General features: G+C 38.3%; 1 long non-coding RNA gene across 1 annotated transcript; it reads left to right on the top strand.

The window, feature by feature from the left end:
• The first annotated feature begins 5,414 nt into the window (after positions 1–5,414).
• Positions 5,415–17,000, top strand: LOC103879817. The gene is made up of 3 exons (XR_640591.4): positions 5,415–10,200; positions 11,029–11,221; positions 16,961–17,000. It is a non-coding gene; the product is annotated as an uncharacterized LOC103879817 (long non-coding RNA).
• The last annotated feature ends 491 nt before the right edge of the window (positions 17,001–17,491 follow it).

Below are 17,491 nucleotides of genomic sequence, written 5' to 3' on the forward strand. Positions count from 1 at the left end.
GTGTAGAGAAGGACCTGTCCAGAACAGAACTCCATTTCCAGCCTCCATGTGTTCCTAACAGTAGTTGGAAAAAATCTTTTAAATTCTTTATTAGAGTTAACAGTATAATTAGAGTTAACAATATGTTTGTTTTACTTTAAATCCTCCAGGTTTAGCTTATGTAGGATAAATGGCTTTTTAAAAATTGGTTCCAATTAGGTCTTAAGCGCAGCTTGTGTGGGTCTCTTTAACAGCAGTTCCAGGCTCTTACGCATCTTTCTGCACTCACTCACTCACTCACTCCCTCACCCACTCACTCACTCACCTACCTCTTTCGGGAATGAAGGAGGCTAGCTAGAGAGATGAAGGAATGCCTTCCCCTGATAACCTGAATGTTTCCACTCCAACTATCACGAAATTATAGTGTATTATACTGTGAGCTCTCTGCGTCTTTTGGCGTGTGTGTGTGTGTGTGTGTGTTGTGTTACTTCTGATATAAAGCACACCTGTTGCTTTTTTTTCTAATCTGGTATTTTGCATTATTATTACCTAAAATTTAGTCTCTGAATTTGGTGGGGTTATAGTTAGAGACAAGAGAGTACAAAGACAATGGGATTATTTCCTGATCAGGTATCTTTTTAAAAAAATTATTATTATACTTTAAGTTCTAGGGTACATGTGCACAACGTGCAGGTTTGTTACATATGTATACATGTGCCATGTTGGTGTGCTGCACCCATTAACTTGTCATTTACATTAGGTATATCTCCTAATGCTATCCCTCCCCGCTACCCCAACCCCATGACAGGCCCCAGTGTGTGATGTTCCCCATCCTGTGTCCAAGTGTTCTCATTGTTCAATTCTCACCTATGAGTGAGAACATGTGGTGTTTGGTTTTCTGTCCTTGTGACAGTTTGCTCAGAATGATGGTTTCCAGCTTTATCCATGTCCCTACAAAGAACATGAACTCATCCTTTTTTATGGCTGCAGTGTATTCCATGGTGTATATGTGCCACATTTTCTTAGTCCAGTCTCTGATCAGGTATCCTTAACTGACATTAAATAATTCTATGCCTTTTGATTTCAGAAACACAAAATGTCGATTAGATTCATATATTCACCAAATTTGCTAAGTGCCTACTAGATACCAGGTACTAGACATCCTTGATTTTATCAAGAAATAGTTAAACATACAGACTTAGATACCAAGAAAATCTAAAGTATATTTAAAAACAGTTTGCTTTTTATTTTTTGAGGAAATATATTAAAAGCCACTGTGACTTCCCAAGTAAATGCCTGTGGAGAAACTAGAAATGATTTATCAGCAAGTAAGCTGGAAAACCCACAGAAAAGAGCAACTCAAAGCTATTCATGTATTTTTTAATGTTTAGCAATTTAGAAAATATTCAAAGTTAGGGTATACTTTTTATTAACTGATTATTTTGTATTGTTTAGTCATTCTTGTTTCATATGTTTTCATATATTTTCTTGTATTTTTTGGTCGTTATTTTCAGATGGTTAAAAAATACATTTTTTCCTTTTCTCTCAGCCAGCCCTGGTTAATTTTTTAATAGAATTTAAAAAGTTATATAAAGAGGAGGTATTGGCTGGGCACAGTGGCTCACGGCTGTAATCTCAGCACTTTGGGAGGTGGAGGCAGGTGGATCACCTGAGGTCAGGAGTTCAAAACCAGCCTGGCCAACATGGTGAAACCCCATTTCTACTAAAAATACAAAAAAAAAAAAAAAAAAAAAAAATAGCCGGCCATGGTGGCAGGCATGTTAATCTCAGCTACTTGGGAGGCTGAAGCAGGAGATTCGCTTGAACCCAAGAGGCAGAGCTTGCAGTGAGCCAAGATTGCACCATTGCACTCTAGCCTGAGCAACAAGAGCGAAACTCCGTCTCAAAAAAATAAAAAAAGGAAGTATTTTCCTCTCTTATCCCATTTGTGATTTAATATCTATGTCAGAATTTCTGTGTAAGAAAAATAAACATTTCAAAAATGAATAGGTAACAGATTGGCTCATTCTTTGAGTCATCATGTGAGGACAAAATTCCGAAATAAAAGACTGATTTGACCTATTTCCATATAATAATGCATGAGAATGAATCAAAGGGACATCATTATCAGAACTCTTTTGGGAGTCTGCACTCTTGATAAAATGTGTGTGAGAAAAGCCAGAATTCAGAGTAGAACTGGCTATTTATGAAGTTTATATGTATGAGTCTTTTGAAAAGCTAGATTAACTAGTTTTATAGTGAGTCATAAAATAAAGGTGAGGTTAGTCACGTTAGTAAAGTAAATTTAAACTCAACTTAAATTCTTTAAAAATATTCTGAGTACATTGATACTACCAAACTGTTAGGTCCTTGGGCAGGGGGCTACAATTCTGAAGGCATCAGTACTCTCAATATTCCTATTGTCTGAATGATTGAAATAGCTTCTGATATGGCAATTTTAGGTGTGTGAGACTCATTCCAGTATGAAGTGTATGAAAATGTTAAAACTATATTACTTACGATTGCCAAGATAAATTCATGTGTGGGTGATCACCTAAATGGCAGTAAAATATGCTGGCCAAGTGTAATTATTTCTACTTTGGCAGCATTTTACTATAAAAAGTGGTCAAATAAATCACTGCCTACAGTTCTCATTGACTCTTTGGGGGAAAAAAGACAAGTCTCTTTATTGCTATTGATATTCTACTTCTTTGGATGAAATATTTTCAACACTACCAAGTACTCTGAGATATAAATTCTGAGAAAACCTTATTAGTTCCTTTAAAGATCAATCCATTTTTCAAATTTATAGATTATCCATATGTTTAATAATAGATTTAGAACAAAATAAATAATCCTTAACCACCAAACAAATCTCCATATATTGTTACTTAAAATCTGAGAAATAGTTATCTCATCTTTTTATTCTACTTTCTTGTTCGGCCCACTCTCAGTGTACAGATTTAGCCTTCTTGAGCTGAGGTTAGAATTTAAAATTTTAAACTGAACTTGCAAGTATCATAAATATATTCTTATTTTTTAAAGTTCAAACTGTTCCTATGAATCTAAATTTCCATTGACCCCAGTCTCATTTCTCTTTTCTTTTCTTTCTTTCTTTCTTTTTGTTTTGAGACAGAGTCTCACTCTGTCACCCAGGCTGGAGTGCAGTGGCGCCATCTCAGTTCACTGCAACCTCCGCCTCCTGGGTCCAAGTGATTCTCCTGCCTCAGCCTCCCGAGTAGCTGGGACTAGAGACATGCACCACCACATCTGGCTAAATTTTGTATTTTTAGTAGAGATGGGGTTTCACAATGTTGTCCAGGCTGGTCTTGAACTCCTGACCTGGTAATCCGCCTCCCTCGGTCTCCCGAAATGCTGGGATTACAGGCATGAGCCACCGCGCCTGGCCCATTTCTCTTTTCAGAGATAACCACATGTAATTTGTTGTGTAAGAAATTACCACAAATTTAGCAGCTTCAAACAGCACCTAATTATGATCTCAGTGCTGGAGGTCAAACATTCTGGTGGGCCTGGCTGATTTCCCTGTTCAGGGGCTCACAAGGCTGATATCAAGGTTCTCAGCAGGGCCTGGGGTCCTCTTCCAACCTCAGCGGTTCTTAGCAGAATTCATTTCCTTCATGTGTTTTGCACGTGGCTCTTTTCATCTTCAAGCCAGCGAGGTTCGAATCCTTCACTCACTTTACATATTCCACGTCTTCTACATTTCTTCAAATTCCTCTTCTGCCCTCAGTAGGGAAAAAGCTCTGCTTTTAAAGACTCGTATGATGACATTCGGCCTACTTGGATAATCCAGGATAATCTCACTATTTACAAGCTGACTTGTTGGTAACCTAAATGAAACCTTTTGTCATGTAACTGTGGTAGTGACACCCAGGATGAAGGCTGAAAGCCAGAAATCCGCCTACCCAACTCGGCTGTCAGTTTGGTGCTTTTATGTTTATTCATGTTTTGGGGTCAAATATGCAGCTAATTTTTTATGAATTGCTCATGGATACTTAACAAGAACAAGAATGCTGTCTTCACTGTTTTCTGAATTTTATATATATGTTAGATATAACTTACTCATTGTTATTTAAATTGGTTAAATGTTGACTTCCCCAATACATAAAGATAGTTTATTTCTAAATTCAATACCTACTATAATACTAATATGACATGGATATTATGAATACAAATATATCTGTCAAAATGAAATATAAAAGGAAAACATTAATAGGACTAAGCATATTTTCTACATTTAGTAAAAAATAACGATGACATCTTTTCTTCTATCCTATGATACAGAAGAATATTTTTTTCTCTTTCCATTTCCCTTTCTAATAATACTTTTCTGAACTGCCTGCAGCTTTAGGATATTCCTCTTTTCTTTTATGTGGTGGTAAAACTGAATATAGCCAAATGTAAAATTCACTCTGACTTGCGGCTCTCCTCTTCTCAAGCCCACATTACCCTGGTTTCTATTGTCAGTCCAATGGGATGACATTAATCCAAATATCCTCTCAACAAAAGTGTTTGAACATAGAATACTTAAGATTTTACTTACCAGCAACAGCAAGTTTTTAGACTTGTAGGATTTGTTTTCATCTATTTGCTTTAGACTGAAAGTATGCGTTTCCTGCTACTAGTTTGTATCTGTCTTTTGTGTCTCCTGTGTTTTTTTTTGCATTAGAGACGTTGGGGCCAAGCTGCTCAGAGCATAGGTGTTCTGAAATTATCTTCATTGTGAATCCCACCTTTAAACATTTTGAAGTACCTGTTTGTCCTTGTAATTTTTTTGATCTTTACAAGTTTTTGGTGGCCGGGTACAGTGGCTCACACCTGTAATCCCAGCACTTTGGGAGGTTGAGGTGGGTGGATCATGAGGTCAGGAGTTTGAGACCAGCCTGGCCAACATGGTGAAACCCCGTCTCTACTAAAAATACAAAAACTAGCCGGGTATGGTGGAGTGTACCTGTAGTCCCAGCTACTCAGGAGGCTGACGCAGGAGAATCGCTGGAACGCGGTAAATGGAGGTTGCAGTGAGCCGAGATTGTGCTGTTGCCATTGCACTCTAGCCTGGGTGACAGAGCGAGACTCTGTCTCAAAAAAAAAAAAAAAAAAAAAAGTTTTTGGCTCTGATTTTCATAGCATTTCTTAATAACATCATGATCTTTCTTTCTCTTTTTCTCTCTTTTCCCCTGTTTCTTGCCTCTTTTTGGTTTTATTTGGGTTTTCTTTCTTTCATTTCTTTCTTTTTGAGACAGAGTCTCGCTCTGTGGCCAGACTGGAGTGCAGTGGCACGATCTCGGCTCACTACAACCTCCGTGTCCTAGGTTCAAGCGATTCTTCTGCCTCAGCCTCCTGAGCAACTGGGACTACAGGCACGCGCCAGCACAACTGGTTAATTTTTGTATTTTTAGTAGAGACAGGGTTTCATCATATTGGCTAGGCTGGTCTCCTGACCTCGTGATCCTCCCGCCTCAGCCTCCCAAAGTGCTGGGATTACACGCGTGAGCCACCGTGTCTGGCCGGGCTTCATTTCTTACCCCTCTTTTTTATGGCCAACCTTTTCAGTTCTGTTTAAAATTTAAAATACATACACACACACATACACACACACACACACACACACATATAAAATGTTTTTGTTTAGTTATCAATTCTTTCTTAAATTGTTGAGTTTCGCTCATTTATAGTTGTTGATGTGATAGATAAACTTGGTCTTAGTTCTCTTATGCTGCATTCATATATTTTCTGGTTTTATACATGTTAAAAAGCATTTTACAATGAGATCTCTGCTTCCTTCTGTTTTCGGTGTGTGTGTGTGTAATGTGCACACACATGTGTGAATTGTATAGCAGTTCTGATATTATAAGGTTTATATTTCTGTGGCTTCATTCTAGAGGCCATTACACTTTAAATTCCTCACAAAATGTTTGGCTACAGATTGTTCTTTTCTTTGGCAACATTTTTATTTATTTATTTTTGTTGTTACTCATCTGATAATGAGTTTTACTGGCCTCTTCTCTCTCATTTATTGCATTGTTACATTGGTTCCCTGCCTGTTTCTTTTATTTATTTTGCTTACTTTTGAATAAATTGGGCTTTCTTGGACTACCTAAGGAAGGCAAGTTTCCTATGGGGTATTAGACTAGAGCAGAATTTCATTCTTGGTGCTTTTTCTTTTCCTCTGCATTGGAAATTATGACTTATTTGTAGCCACATCTCACCTGGTTTTTGAAACAAAGCTGTGTCCTATGGAGCTTGTTTCAGCAGCTTAGCTTAACCAGTTTCTCACAACTGTGTTGCCAAAAAAGGGATACACATCTTACCCTGAACATCTGTCCTGTGTGTTTGGAAGTGTTACGTTTCTCGTGCTGTCTGAGCTATGCTGCCCTCTGTGTTGCTCTGGTTCTAGCTCAGGATTGTTTTTTCCCAGTTCTTACAAGAAGGAGGAATGAAGATGCTTGCTGATTTATGGGCTCTGCTTGTATTGGAAATTTGGGTAGGGGAAGGGAACACCTCTGGAAGTTTAAAAATTGTGGATGTTAGTGCATTGCACATGTTACATTTTGCAAACACTTTCTTCCAGACTAGGCTTTTCTTTTGTAGTAGAGATTAAAGTTTTTATGTAGGCAGATTATCCATTTTTCCCCTTTATTGCTCTTCTGCTTTGTGTCTTATTTAAGAAAGGTTCCCACCTCCCTTTAAGGTTATAAACAATTCTGTTTTTTTCCACAGTACCAGAATTTTGTTTTTCACATTGAGTCCTTTAGTGCATTGAGGATTGATGTGTGTTATTAATGTGATGCAGAGATCTAACCTTACTTTTTTAAAAGAAAAATTTATAGCCAATTGTTCCAACACAGCATGGGCAAATTGAATAGTATATCCTTTCCCACTGCTTTGAAATGCCACCTTTTAATATTTTCAGCTCTAAATAACTGGGATTGTTTCTGAATACTTTGTTTTGTTTCACTGATCTATTTATCATCTCTGGAACCTTTACTCACACTGTTTAATTTCCTACAGTGCTGTATAATACCAAGCCAGCATTCATTTCTTCTTTTTCAGGGTTTCTTTGCTATTCATGTTGCTTTTCTCTTTTACATGACTTTTAGGATCAGGTTTTGAAGTTCTGTAAAGTTCTAAAAAAATTAAAGTATTGATTGAACTTTCATTGAATATATAAATTAAGGAAAATTACCAGCAATATTGGCATTAAGTTTCCTTATATAAGAATGGATCTCTCTCTCCACCTAGTTTCAGGTATATGTATCTGGATCATGCACTGCTCTTGAAAGTTTATTTATAAGTGCTTTACAGTTTTTTAATATGGCTTTTGTGAATGTGGTTTATTGTGATATTGTTCATTTGGCTGGTCTAAGTATGGAGGGAAGCTATTGGTTTTTCTCTTGCTAATCTTATGTGCAACCATTTTATGACCTGCACCTCACTCATGCCACTCTGCACAGCTGCAGTTTCCCTGCCACTTCTCTATAGCTTCCTCATTATTCAAGGTTAGCTGAAAACCTAGCTGCCTTCATAAATGTCTTTCTTGAATACTCCTTTCCTTAAAAATTTTCCTTTTCTCTGAAAATAGACTTGCAGTCTCTTTACACAGGTAAGGCATTTGTGCTATCTTTCCTGTTCCATCGATGTCTTGTTTTCTCCCCAGATTATAAACTGCATAAGGACTATGGCAAAGTTTCAAAATTATTCTTTTAGCACAAATGATTTAATTATGAGATTGTAATTTTCAGTAAACACTTGATCTACTAACCATTCTAGTAACCATTTGATCTAGTTATTCCATAGACTGGAATTATTTTAGCATGTTAATTATCATATTAGTTGGTTCTAATAATTCTAAAAAGATTTATAAGGAACATATGCTTTTTGACAGAATCTGCTTTTGCAGTTTTTTTTTTTTCCTGAACCAATCAATGATAACAACTGAGAATCATTCTTCTGCTTAGAAAGTTACTTTTCCAGAAAGAATTTGAAATAAGAGCAAAAATCTGAGAAGGCAGTCTTCTAATCTACATTGCGATCCACAAAAAATGAACAAGAGTCATGGATTGGAAGGTGTTCAATTTTGTATGCAGTTTCACTGGGCCTGGGTATACTATACCCTGGAGCGTTTGTCATCATAAGCAGAGGAGGTTTATGAGCCTGGGACCCAGGGGGTCAGATGTGGTGTGCTGCTGCATTGCCTATTACTGTTATTTACATTCACCCTGGAACTGAATTGGTTTCTTGTTTCTTTTCATTTAATAATGTTTACATTGTGGAAATAAGCTGGCAATAAAATTTCTTGACCATTTTTAATCTAGCCAGTGAATTCTGCTTTCTCTGGAAATGGAAGTGTTGCTTGGTTGATTTTGCAGCCTTCTTTTCTCCTTCCTCCTGCCACCCCATCCCTCGCCCTGATTTTCCAATCAGGTTCTAGATGCTGATCTGTTTACCTGCGTCCCTGCACAGCTGGCTGCTTCCAGGAGCCTGGATATTTGTATTTTCCTCACTTTATATTACATTTGGGGGATTAATTACCAAGTAGAAGCCTATAAAGAATCTGGAAGAATATAAAATGCTTTTGCAGGTTTAGTAGAAAGGAAGTTTGAATCAGCTTCTAGTCATTAAAATGGTGGGGTTAGAAATCACGGTTTATATGAGACATAAGTGACTTGAAGATCAGATTTCTTTATTTTCTTGTGCAGGGATCACAAATATCTTGTTCTGGTTCAGTTTACAGGTATAAGGAATGTATAATTAAATCCTTCAAATTAGGATTCATGTGTATGTGTGAATGTATCACCTTAAGCATAATTCATGACCTAATTTTTAGAGTCCGGAAGCATGAACTTGTAGTCTCAGCGCAAGCATGATCTAATAGCAAACTACTGGGAGGCAGGTATGTCAAGGACTTGATGAAGAGTCACTGAGGGCACCTGGCACATTCTTCCCAGGGGTCATGAAAGATAGAGTAGACTGTCATTCATGCGGAAAGACAAAAAGAAAACAAATATCTCCTGAATGTATCTTCCAACCCTATGTTAATGATTAGAAAACCCTCCTTTCACTTAGGTAATCTCTAATGATACACCTTCAAATAACCCCACAGTAGCTGTGGGGGTTCGTAGGTAATGGAAAATTTTTGTATAACATTTTCATTTTAGAATCTGACTCTGGTTTGAGTTTTATGCCCTAACTTGAAAAGCCCACAGAAGTTTGGGCCTGATGTTAGCATATTCTTGAATGCTCATTTTGGGCCTTGTAACTGAGATTTACAAATATTCCTTTTCAGCTAGGCAGCCAGGAGCATATGCCCCTGGAAGGGTAGTTTTGGAAGGAAGAAAAATTCCCACACAATACATGATGAGAAGGCTGATCAATTTTCATTAGCAGCCATCTCAAGCAGGGAATTCTACATTCTAGTCAGGTTAAATGGAAACCAAAACAAATGCGGGAATGGAGCACACAGGCTAATTACTAATTCTCTTCTATCCGAACTCCTGGCAGAACCCTGGGATTGAACTGCAGGATGCTTTGCCACATAACATTTCCTCTTAATTGTCATGACTTAGTTTTTTTTCAAGACTGGTTCAACCTCATTGTCATGCTGTTGGTTCTAGGATACCCCTGCCTGGAGGCTGCTATCACACTCATCTCAACCATGTATATAAATATGGAGATTTACGTGGAGAAACAGTCCTTTCTCACAAATGGTGGAATAGTTAAGGTGGGGTGTGGAAGAACAAAGATTTCTTTCTTTAGTTATTTTAACTTTTATTTTAGGTTCGGGGTACATGTTGGGAAAAAGCTGAGTGTTGGGAGGGAAACTGAGGCGGGGCTTGCATAATGTCCTCTGGAATGTGTCTAGACTTGCTGGCTCCTTGCTCCTAGGTTCTTGGGCTCCTATTCCCATTATCTCAAGTATCAGAACATGTTCCATATAAATGCTAAATGATCACAGCTGTAAGTCATGTGCTTAATGCAGCGTGTCCTTTTGACCTCCACATTCTCTCCACCTGTTTCTCTGTTGGATTATCAATAAATAGCGTCGGTTCCCGGAGCTCGGAGCCTTTGCAGCCTCCGTACACTAGCGATGGCTCCCTGGTGTCCCACCTTTTTCTCTCTCACTGTCTTTTTCTCAATCCTTTGACTCTGCAGGACTTTGTCACCCCCACAACCTGGTGTTGAGTCTGATCACCCCAACAGGTACGTGTGAAGGTTTGTTACATAGGTAAACTTGTGTCATGGGGGTTTGTTGTACAGATTGTTTAATCACCTAGACATTAGGCCTAGTACCCAATAGTTATCTTTTCTGCTGCTTTCCCTCTTCCACCCTCCACCTTTAAGTAGATTCCAGTGTCTCTTGTTTCCTTCTCTGTGTTCGTAAGTTCTTATTTAGCCCCTGCTTATAAGTGGGAACATGCGATATTTGGTTTTCTGTTTCTGCGTTAGTTTGCTAAGGATAATGGCCTCTAGCTCCATCCATGTTCCCACAAAAGACATCTCATTCTTTTTTTATGGCTGCATAGTATTCCATGGTGTATATGTACCACATTTTCTTGATCCTGTCCGTCACTGATGGGCATTTAGGTTGATTCCATGTCTTTGCTATTGTGAATAGTGCTGCAGTGAACATATATGTGCATGTGTCTTTATGGTAGAATGATTTATATTCCTCTGGGTATATACCCAGTTTTGGGATTCTCAGGTTGAGTGGTTATTCTGCTTTTAGGTCTTTGAGGAATCACCACACTGCTTTCCACAATGGTTGAACTAATTTACACTCCCATCAATGGTGTATAAGTGTTCCCTTTTCTCTGCAATGTCACCAGCATCTGTTATTTTTTGACTTTTAGTAATAGCCATTCTGACTGGTGTGAGATGGTATCTCATTATGGTTTTGATTTGCATTTCTCTAATGATCGATGTTGAGCTTTTCTTTATATGTTAGCCACATAAATGTCGTCTTTTGAAAAGTGTCTGTCAGGTCCTTTTCCCACTTTTTAATGGAGTTGTTTTTCTCTTGTAAATTAGGAACAAATAATTCTTGTCCTAAATTGGAAACCATAAATCTGAATATCTTCAAGCAGGAGTGAAAACATCACGGCTAAGTCCTCATGTCACTGATACCTGCGGGAGTTTCCCATCTGGCTGAACCGCTGGAGAGAAGACGGTTCCCTTGAGAACTAGCCAGCACGGTCTGCCAGTTAGATGGGAAAAGTTGCAGGTACAGAATGGCTTTCCTGTTGTTTTTTAAACCAGTTCTGAGCTTCGATCTAGGTCCTGCTGTCAGAGACTTTGTTAGTAGCCCAAAGGAAAGCCCTATATTTGGCTAGAATAAAAATGAAGCTTCCTGGTGAGGATGGAGAGTTCTGTGTTTCCATTAAGCACCTGGTGATCTGTTCCCTTTCAGCTCAGCTCTCTGACTACTATTTCTGGAAACCAGAACCATTTCAGTGGGGTTCTAAGTTGTCAGGAAGGCCACACTATTTTCATCTTCCTGAACCACTTCTCCAGGTGGGAGCTGGTAGAAACCTGAGGAGAAAACCCATTCTTTCCCTATTAGATATAAAATTCATCTACCACCTTGTACTAAATTTGACATGTAAGAGCAATAGGTGATGGTCTGATACTCAGTGAAATAAATGATGGATTACAAAGTGACGGCAGTGTCCTCTCTGCACTAGACTGAACACCTAGTTAATACTATGTCTTTTGACCCATGTACTCCCCAATGTCTGACACAGAGCAAGCACTCAATAAATGAGTTTATCAACACAGAAATCCTCAGAGAAAAAGGCAAATAATTATGTTACGTACAAAGCCAGTATAGTAAGTGTGCTTTTAATGGAAAAGACATAGTACACATCTAGAAGTTTAAGCCTTACATCTCCGGTAATAATAAACTAGAAAAGAAAATGGACATTTTAGCCCTCATAGCATGTCTAAAAGTTAAGCTATATTTGAGTTTTTGAAAGCTAAGTGTGGTTGTACATGAAGACCACCCAAACGAGAGCAAGCAGGGATTATTTATGCAGCGCTTGCTCCAGTGAGGGAGTCAGTCACCATCACTTGCATTTGACAGAAAGTTGAAGGCAGGCAGGTGAGGGGAAAGCTTTGTAGTGTGAAAGGGAAGACTCCAGGAATGCCCTGATTGGAGACTGTTGGCACCAGGAAGCTGGAGGAGGGGGTATCCTATGTGATTGGTTAGGAGTGCATATTTGACTTTCTCTGATGTTTCTAAGTTGGATGTGAGGCCAACAATTAGGGAAGCTGTGGCTGGATGCGGTGGCTCATGCCTGTAATCCCAGCACTTTGGGAGGCTGAGGCGGGCAGATCACGAGGGCAGGAGATTGAGACCATCCTGGCTAACACGGTGAAACCTCATCTCTACTAAAAATAAAATTAGCTGGGCATGGTAGCAGGTGCCTGTAGTCCCAGCTACTTGGGAGGCTGAGCAGGAGAATGGTGTGAACCCGGGAGGTGGAGCTTGCAGTAAGCTGAGATCACACCACTGCAGTCCAGCCTGGGCCATAGAGTGAGACACCAACTTTAAAAAAAAAAAAAAAAAAAAGGGAAGCGTTAGTTATTAATCAAGGCCTGGCCCTGTGCAGCTGTTACAGGGTCTGTTGTTTGGCTTCCTGGACTGGTTGCTAGAGACAGCAGTCTGACTTTCTGCAAATCGGACTTGTAGGGAGTAGGTTGGCTTTCTGGGCTGGCTGCTGCAGACTGTGGGTCAGAGGTCTGTATTTATATGTGGTTCGGTCATTGTCTGTTTCTATATTCAGTCTTCCATTGTTTTGAGGATAGCAGTGCTGATGGTCAAAATATTTAAAGATAGCCCAGCACGGTGGCTTACCCCTATATATAGTTTGGGGGGCCAAGGTGGGCAGATTGCTTGAGCCCAGGAGTTCAAGACCAGCCTGGGCAACACGACAAACCTTGGTCTCTACTAAAAATACAAAAAATTAGCCAGGCATGGAGGCACACACCTGTGGTCCTAGCTACTCAGGAGGCTGAGGTGGGAGGATTGCCTGCGCTCAGGAGGTAGAGGCTACAGGGAGCCAAGATCATGTCACTGTACTCCAGTCTGAGCACCAAAGTGAGACCCTGTCTCAAAAAAAAAAAAAAAAAAAAAAAAAAAAAAAAAAAAAAAAAAATTTAAGTGCTCATGGAAAATCCTTTACATTATATAGGTAAAAACTTAGCCAAAGGTTTGTTTATACATAAAAAAGATTTTCTTTGTGTTCACAATACTCTGAACATTCTTGAAATGGAGTGGTTCTGACCTTAATTTTTAGGAGCTATTTAGGCCATAATTAGAAATGTTCAACTGAGAGACAATTTTCCAAAGAGACAGTGAAGGAGTCCAATTAATTTAGCTTCGCAATTGGAACAAAAGTTATTCCTGAGGACAATAGGGATGATAAATTATTTTGGAGCAAAATGTGGAGGGATGCAAGAAGTAAGGATAAAAACATCCTGGAAAAGGAAGGCAGGAGAGATACAGGTGCCAGAGTTTACTGCAAAATGAATGGATGCCTGAAAGGTCAGGTGTGCTATCAGCTCACACACAGAGTGGAATTAAAAAAGACTAATGGAAAATTACAACAGCACAAGAAATAATTACAAGGAGAAGCAGTGATGAGATTAAAAAGTGTGTAACAAGAAAATAGCTTGAAGTCTGAGGCAAATCATAAAGCAGATACTTTATCAAGTAAAATGATAGTATGCTTTGTAAAAAATAGAGGTTTTGAATCTGGTGGTTTGACTAAAGATTGAGTGTTTCTCATTGTAAAATAGATGAGTTGGGTTTTTTTTTTTTTTTGGTGAGAGCTTTTAAAGAGCAAGGTGACTACAGGTTCAATAATAAACTGGCATTAAAATAAAAAAGGAGTAATACAGAAAGTAAACCTGTGGCTTATGGTACTTTAAATTTCGATCCATAAAAATCAACATTATCAATTTATGCTATTGTCATTTTGTGACTCTTAGTTGCTTTTGTAAAATTTTTGAGTTCAAAAAGTTAGCTTGATAATATATTTTCATACCCAGTTTATTTAAGTACTGACTTTAAAAGAGAATATATTTATTTTTAATAAGACGGGCTATGAATAAATAACAAAATACAGTATCATTTTCACTGAAGTCATTTCTCTCCGATATATCCAAGAGAGCTGTGCAAGAAAAAGCAAGCTCAGATATTAAAATAATTTATTCATTTTAAATTTTATAATTCTTATTAAAGGAAATTTGGAAAGTACAAATAGGAGAGAATTATTAACAATTCCATTACCCAGTAAAATCTGATTTTAGAAGTTGTTTTAAGTTTCCTTCCAGTGTTTTTTCTTAAGTATAATTTATTGTTTTAAACATAGTTTTAAAATTTTATTTTTTTTACTAAGTAAGTATAACACTTAAAATTTAGGAAAAAGAACTCACACAATTCACTTGCATTTCTTACTTGGAAAGACAAATTGGCTACCTTCACTTTGCTAAGTATTCTTTTTTTTTTCTTTATGTGTTTGCATATATATTTTTTCTTTTTTTAAAAAACTGTTTATTATGCAAAATTTCAAACCCACACATGGATGGAGAGAATAATCTGATAAACTCCTGTGTTTCATCCTCTACTTCCAATACTAGACCTACTCACTGATTTGAGTTTGAATCTTGTAGTAAACTTCTGTGGGGAAGAGGCATTTCTAGAGGAAAGTTTCGCATTCAATAACAAGGTAACTCATCATGGTTGCTGTGTCTTACTGTTATTTTGCTTTAAATCTTGATAAAGGAGCCATTATGGAAGACGGCATCAACTTGTCTACATTTTTAGGTTCCTTAAAGTTGTTAATTCAGTCAGTTTTGGTAGTTTTAGGTGGTGATGCCAAACAGGACTTTTGTAATTAGGTGTTGTATTAGTCGGGGTTTTCCAGAGGAATAGAACCAAGAGGACACAGATTTATAGGTATAGATAGATACAGATGGATGGATGGAGAGATAGATAGATAAAGAGGAGGAGATGTATTATGGGCATTGGTTCATGTGATTATGAGGACTGAGAACTCCCATGATCTGCTGTTTGCAAGCTGGAGAACTAGGAAAATGAGTAGTGTAATTCAGTCCTAGTCCCAAGGTCTGAGAACCAGAAACTCCAGTGTCTGAAGGCAGAAGAAGATGAATGTCCCAGCTCAGGGAAAAAGAGAATCCACCCTTCCTGTGCCTTATTGTTCTATTCAGGCCCACACTGGTTTAGATGGTGCCCACTCATATTGGCAGGGGTGGATCTTTTTTACTCAGTCCACCGATTCTAATGCTAATCTTGTCCAGAAACTCCCTCACAGATACACCTGGAAATCATGTTTTACCAGTTATCTGGGTACCCCTTAGGTCAGTTAAATGACACATAAAATTAACCATTGTGGGTGTTTTATCAAAACCCCTCATCTCATGCATTCCTTTTTAAAGCTTTTATTCCTAACTTTAATTTTTCTGATCTTGAGTTCTCAATTTTGATTCTTTCTTGGTTGGAGTTGATTTTTCAGTATTTTGTGAAAGGAATGATCATTAAATACAGTGCATGTTGTCCTGTTGTCTTACGGTATTTAGTATAGAAGAAAAAATGCAAATAGGAAAACATTTATTTCTCTTTAGGTAATCTCTTTTATTTTTTTATTTTTATTATTATTATTTTTTTTGTTGAGACAGAGTCTCGCTCTGTCGCCCAGGCTGGAGTGCAGTGGCCGGATGTCAGCTCACTGCAAGCTCCGCCTCCCAGGTTTGCGCCATTCTCCTGCTTCAGCCTCCGAGTAGCTGGGACTACGGGCGCCCGCCACCTCGCCCGGCTAGTTTTTTGTATTTTTTTTAGTAGAGACGGGGTTTCACTGTGTTAGCCAGGATGATCTCGATTTCCTGACCTCGTGATCCGCCCGTCTCGGCCTCTCAAAGTGCTGGGATTACAGGCTTGAGCCACCGCGCCCGGCCTGTAATCTCTTTTATTTATCTTTGCCTATGCTGTGGATTTTTAAAATATCCTTGCCATTAAAATTATTGTAGTTCATTTGTTTTGTTTGAATTGGCTTGGCCTGGAGTGTGGTTACCCTTTTTGAATATTCTAGTTCTTAGAAGGCTGTGGGTCATAGGACCTTCCCATCTTCTCCCTGTCTAATAACTTATTATTTCTTCATCACAGAGATCTTCTTATGCCTCCCTTCCCCAAACATAATAATGGCTGCCTTTTCTTGAATAATGGCTGGGTGCCAGGAGCAATGCTTTCCACACATTATGGGATTATTTTATGTTTGTCATCTACATTCTACATCCATTTCTTTTTCTATAGCAGCAGCTTAGCTATATGCTATTTCTAGTATCAACATTTTTTTTCTAAATTTTTAATTGTAAAATATTCATAACAAAACTTAGCAAAACCATTTTTAAAGTGTATAGTTCAGTGGCATTAAGTACATTTAAATTATTGTATAACTATCACTACCATCCCCATATCACCAGAATTCTTTTCATTTTGTAAAACTGAAACTCTATACCCACTCACCAATAACTCCTCACTTCCCTGAGCCCCTGGCATCCACCATTCCACTTTCTGACTCTCTGATTTTGATGACTCTAAGTAGCTCATGTAAATGGAATTATACAGTATTTGTCTTGTGACTGGACTATTTCACTTAGGGTAAGATCCTCAAGGTTCATCTATATTGTAGCACATGACATAATTTTTGTTCTTTTTAAGGCTGTATAATATTCCATTGCATGGTGATATGGTTTGGCTGTGTCCCCACCCAAATCTCATCTTGAATTGTAGTTCCCGTAACCCCCACGTGTTGGGGTAGGGACCTGGTGGGAGGTAATTGAATCCTGGGGGCAATTAGCCCCATGCTGCTGTTCTTGTGATAGTGAGTGAGATCTCATGAGATCTGGTGGTTTTATAACAGGCTTGTCTCCCTTTTGCTAGACACTTCTTGCTGCTGCCATGTGAAGAAGGACATGTTTGCTTCCCCTTTTGCCGTGATTGAGTTTCCTGAGGCCTCCCCACCCATGCTGAACTGTGAGTCAATTAAACCTCTTTCCTGTATAAATTACCCAGTTTTGGGTATGTCTTTGTTAGCAGCATGAGAACGGACTGATGTACATGTATATTCCCCAATTTGCTTATCCATTCATCCATTGATGGACACTTGAATAGGTTACACATTTGAATTATTGTGAATAATGTTGTGAGTGTTGGGGTACAGATATCTCTTTAAGATCCTGCTTTCTGTTCTTTCATGTATAGAGAGTTGCTAGATATATGGCAATCCTTTTTTTAAATTTCGAGGAACCACCATAGTGTTTTCTACAGTGACTATGTTGTTTTATAATTCTAGCAGCAGTGCACAAGGGTTCCAATTACTCTATATTCTCACCAAAACTTGTTGTTTTCTGGGTTGGTTTTTGTGTTTGTTTTTTGTTTTGGATCATGGCCATTTTAATGGGTGTGAGACTT

The sequence above is a fragment of the Papio anubis genome, chromosome 19, assembly GCF_008728515.1.
Source record: "Papio anubis isolate 15944 chromosome 19, Panubis1.0, whole genome shotgun sequence".
NCBI classification, from domain to species: domain Eukaryota; kingdom Metazoa; phylum Chordata; class Mammalia; order Primates; family Cercopithecidae; genus Papio; species Papio anubis.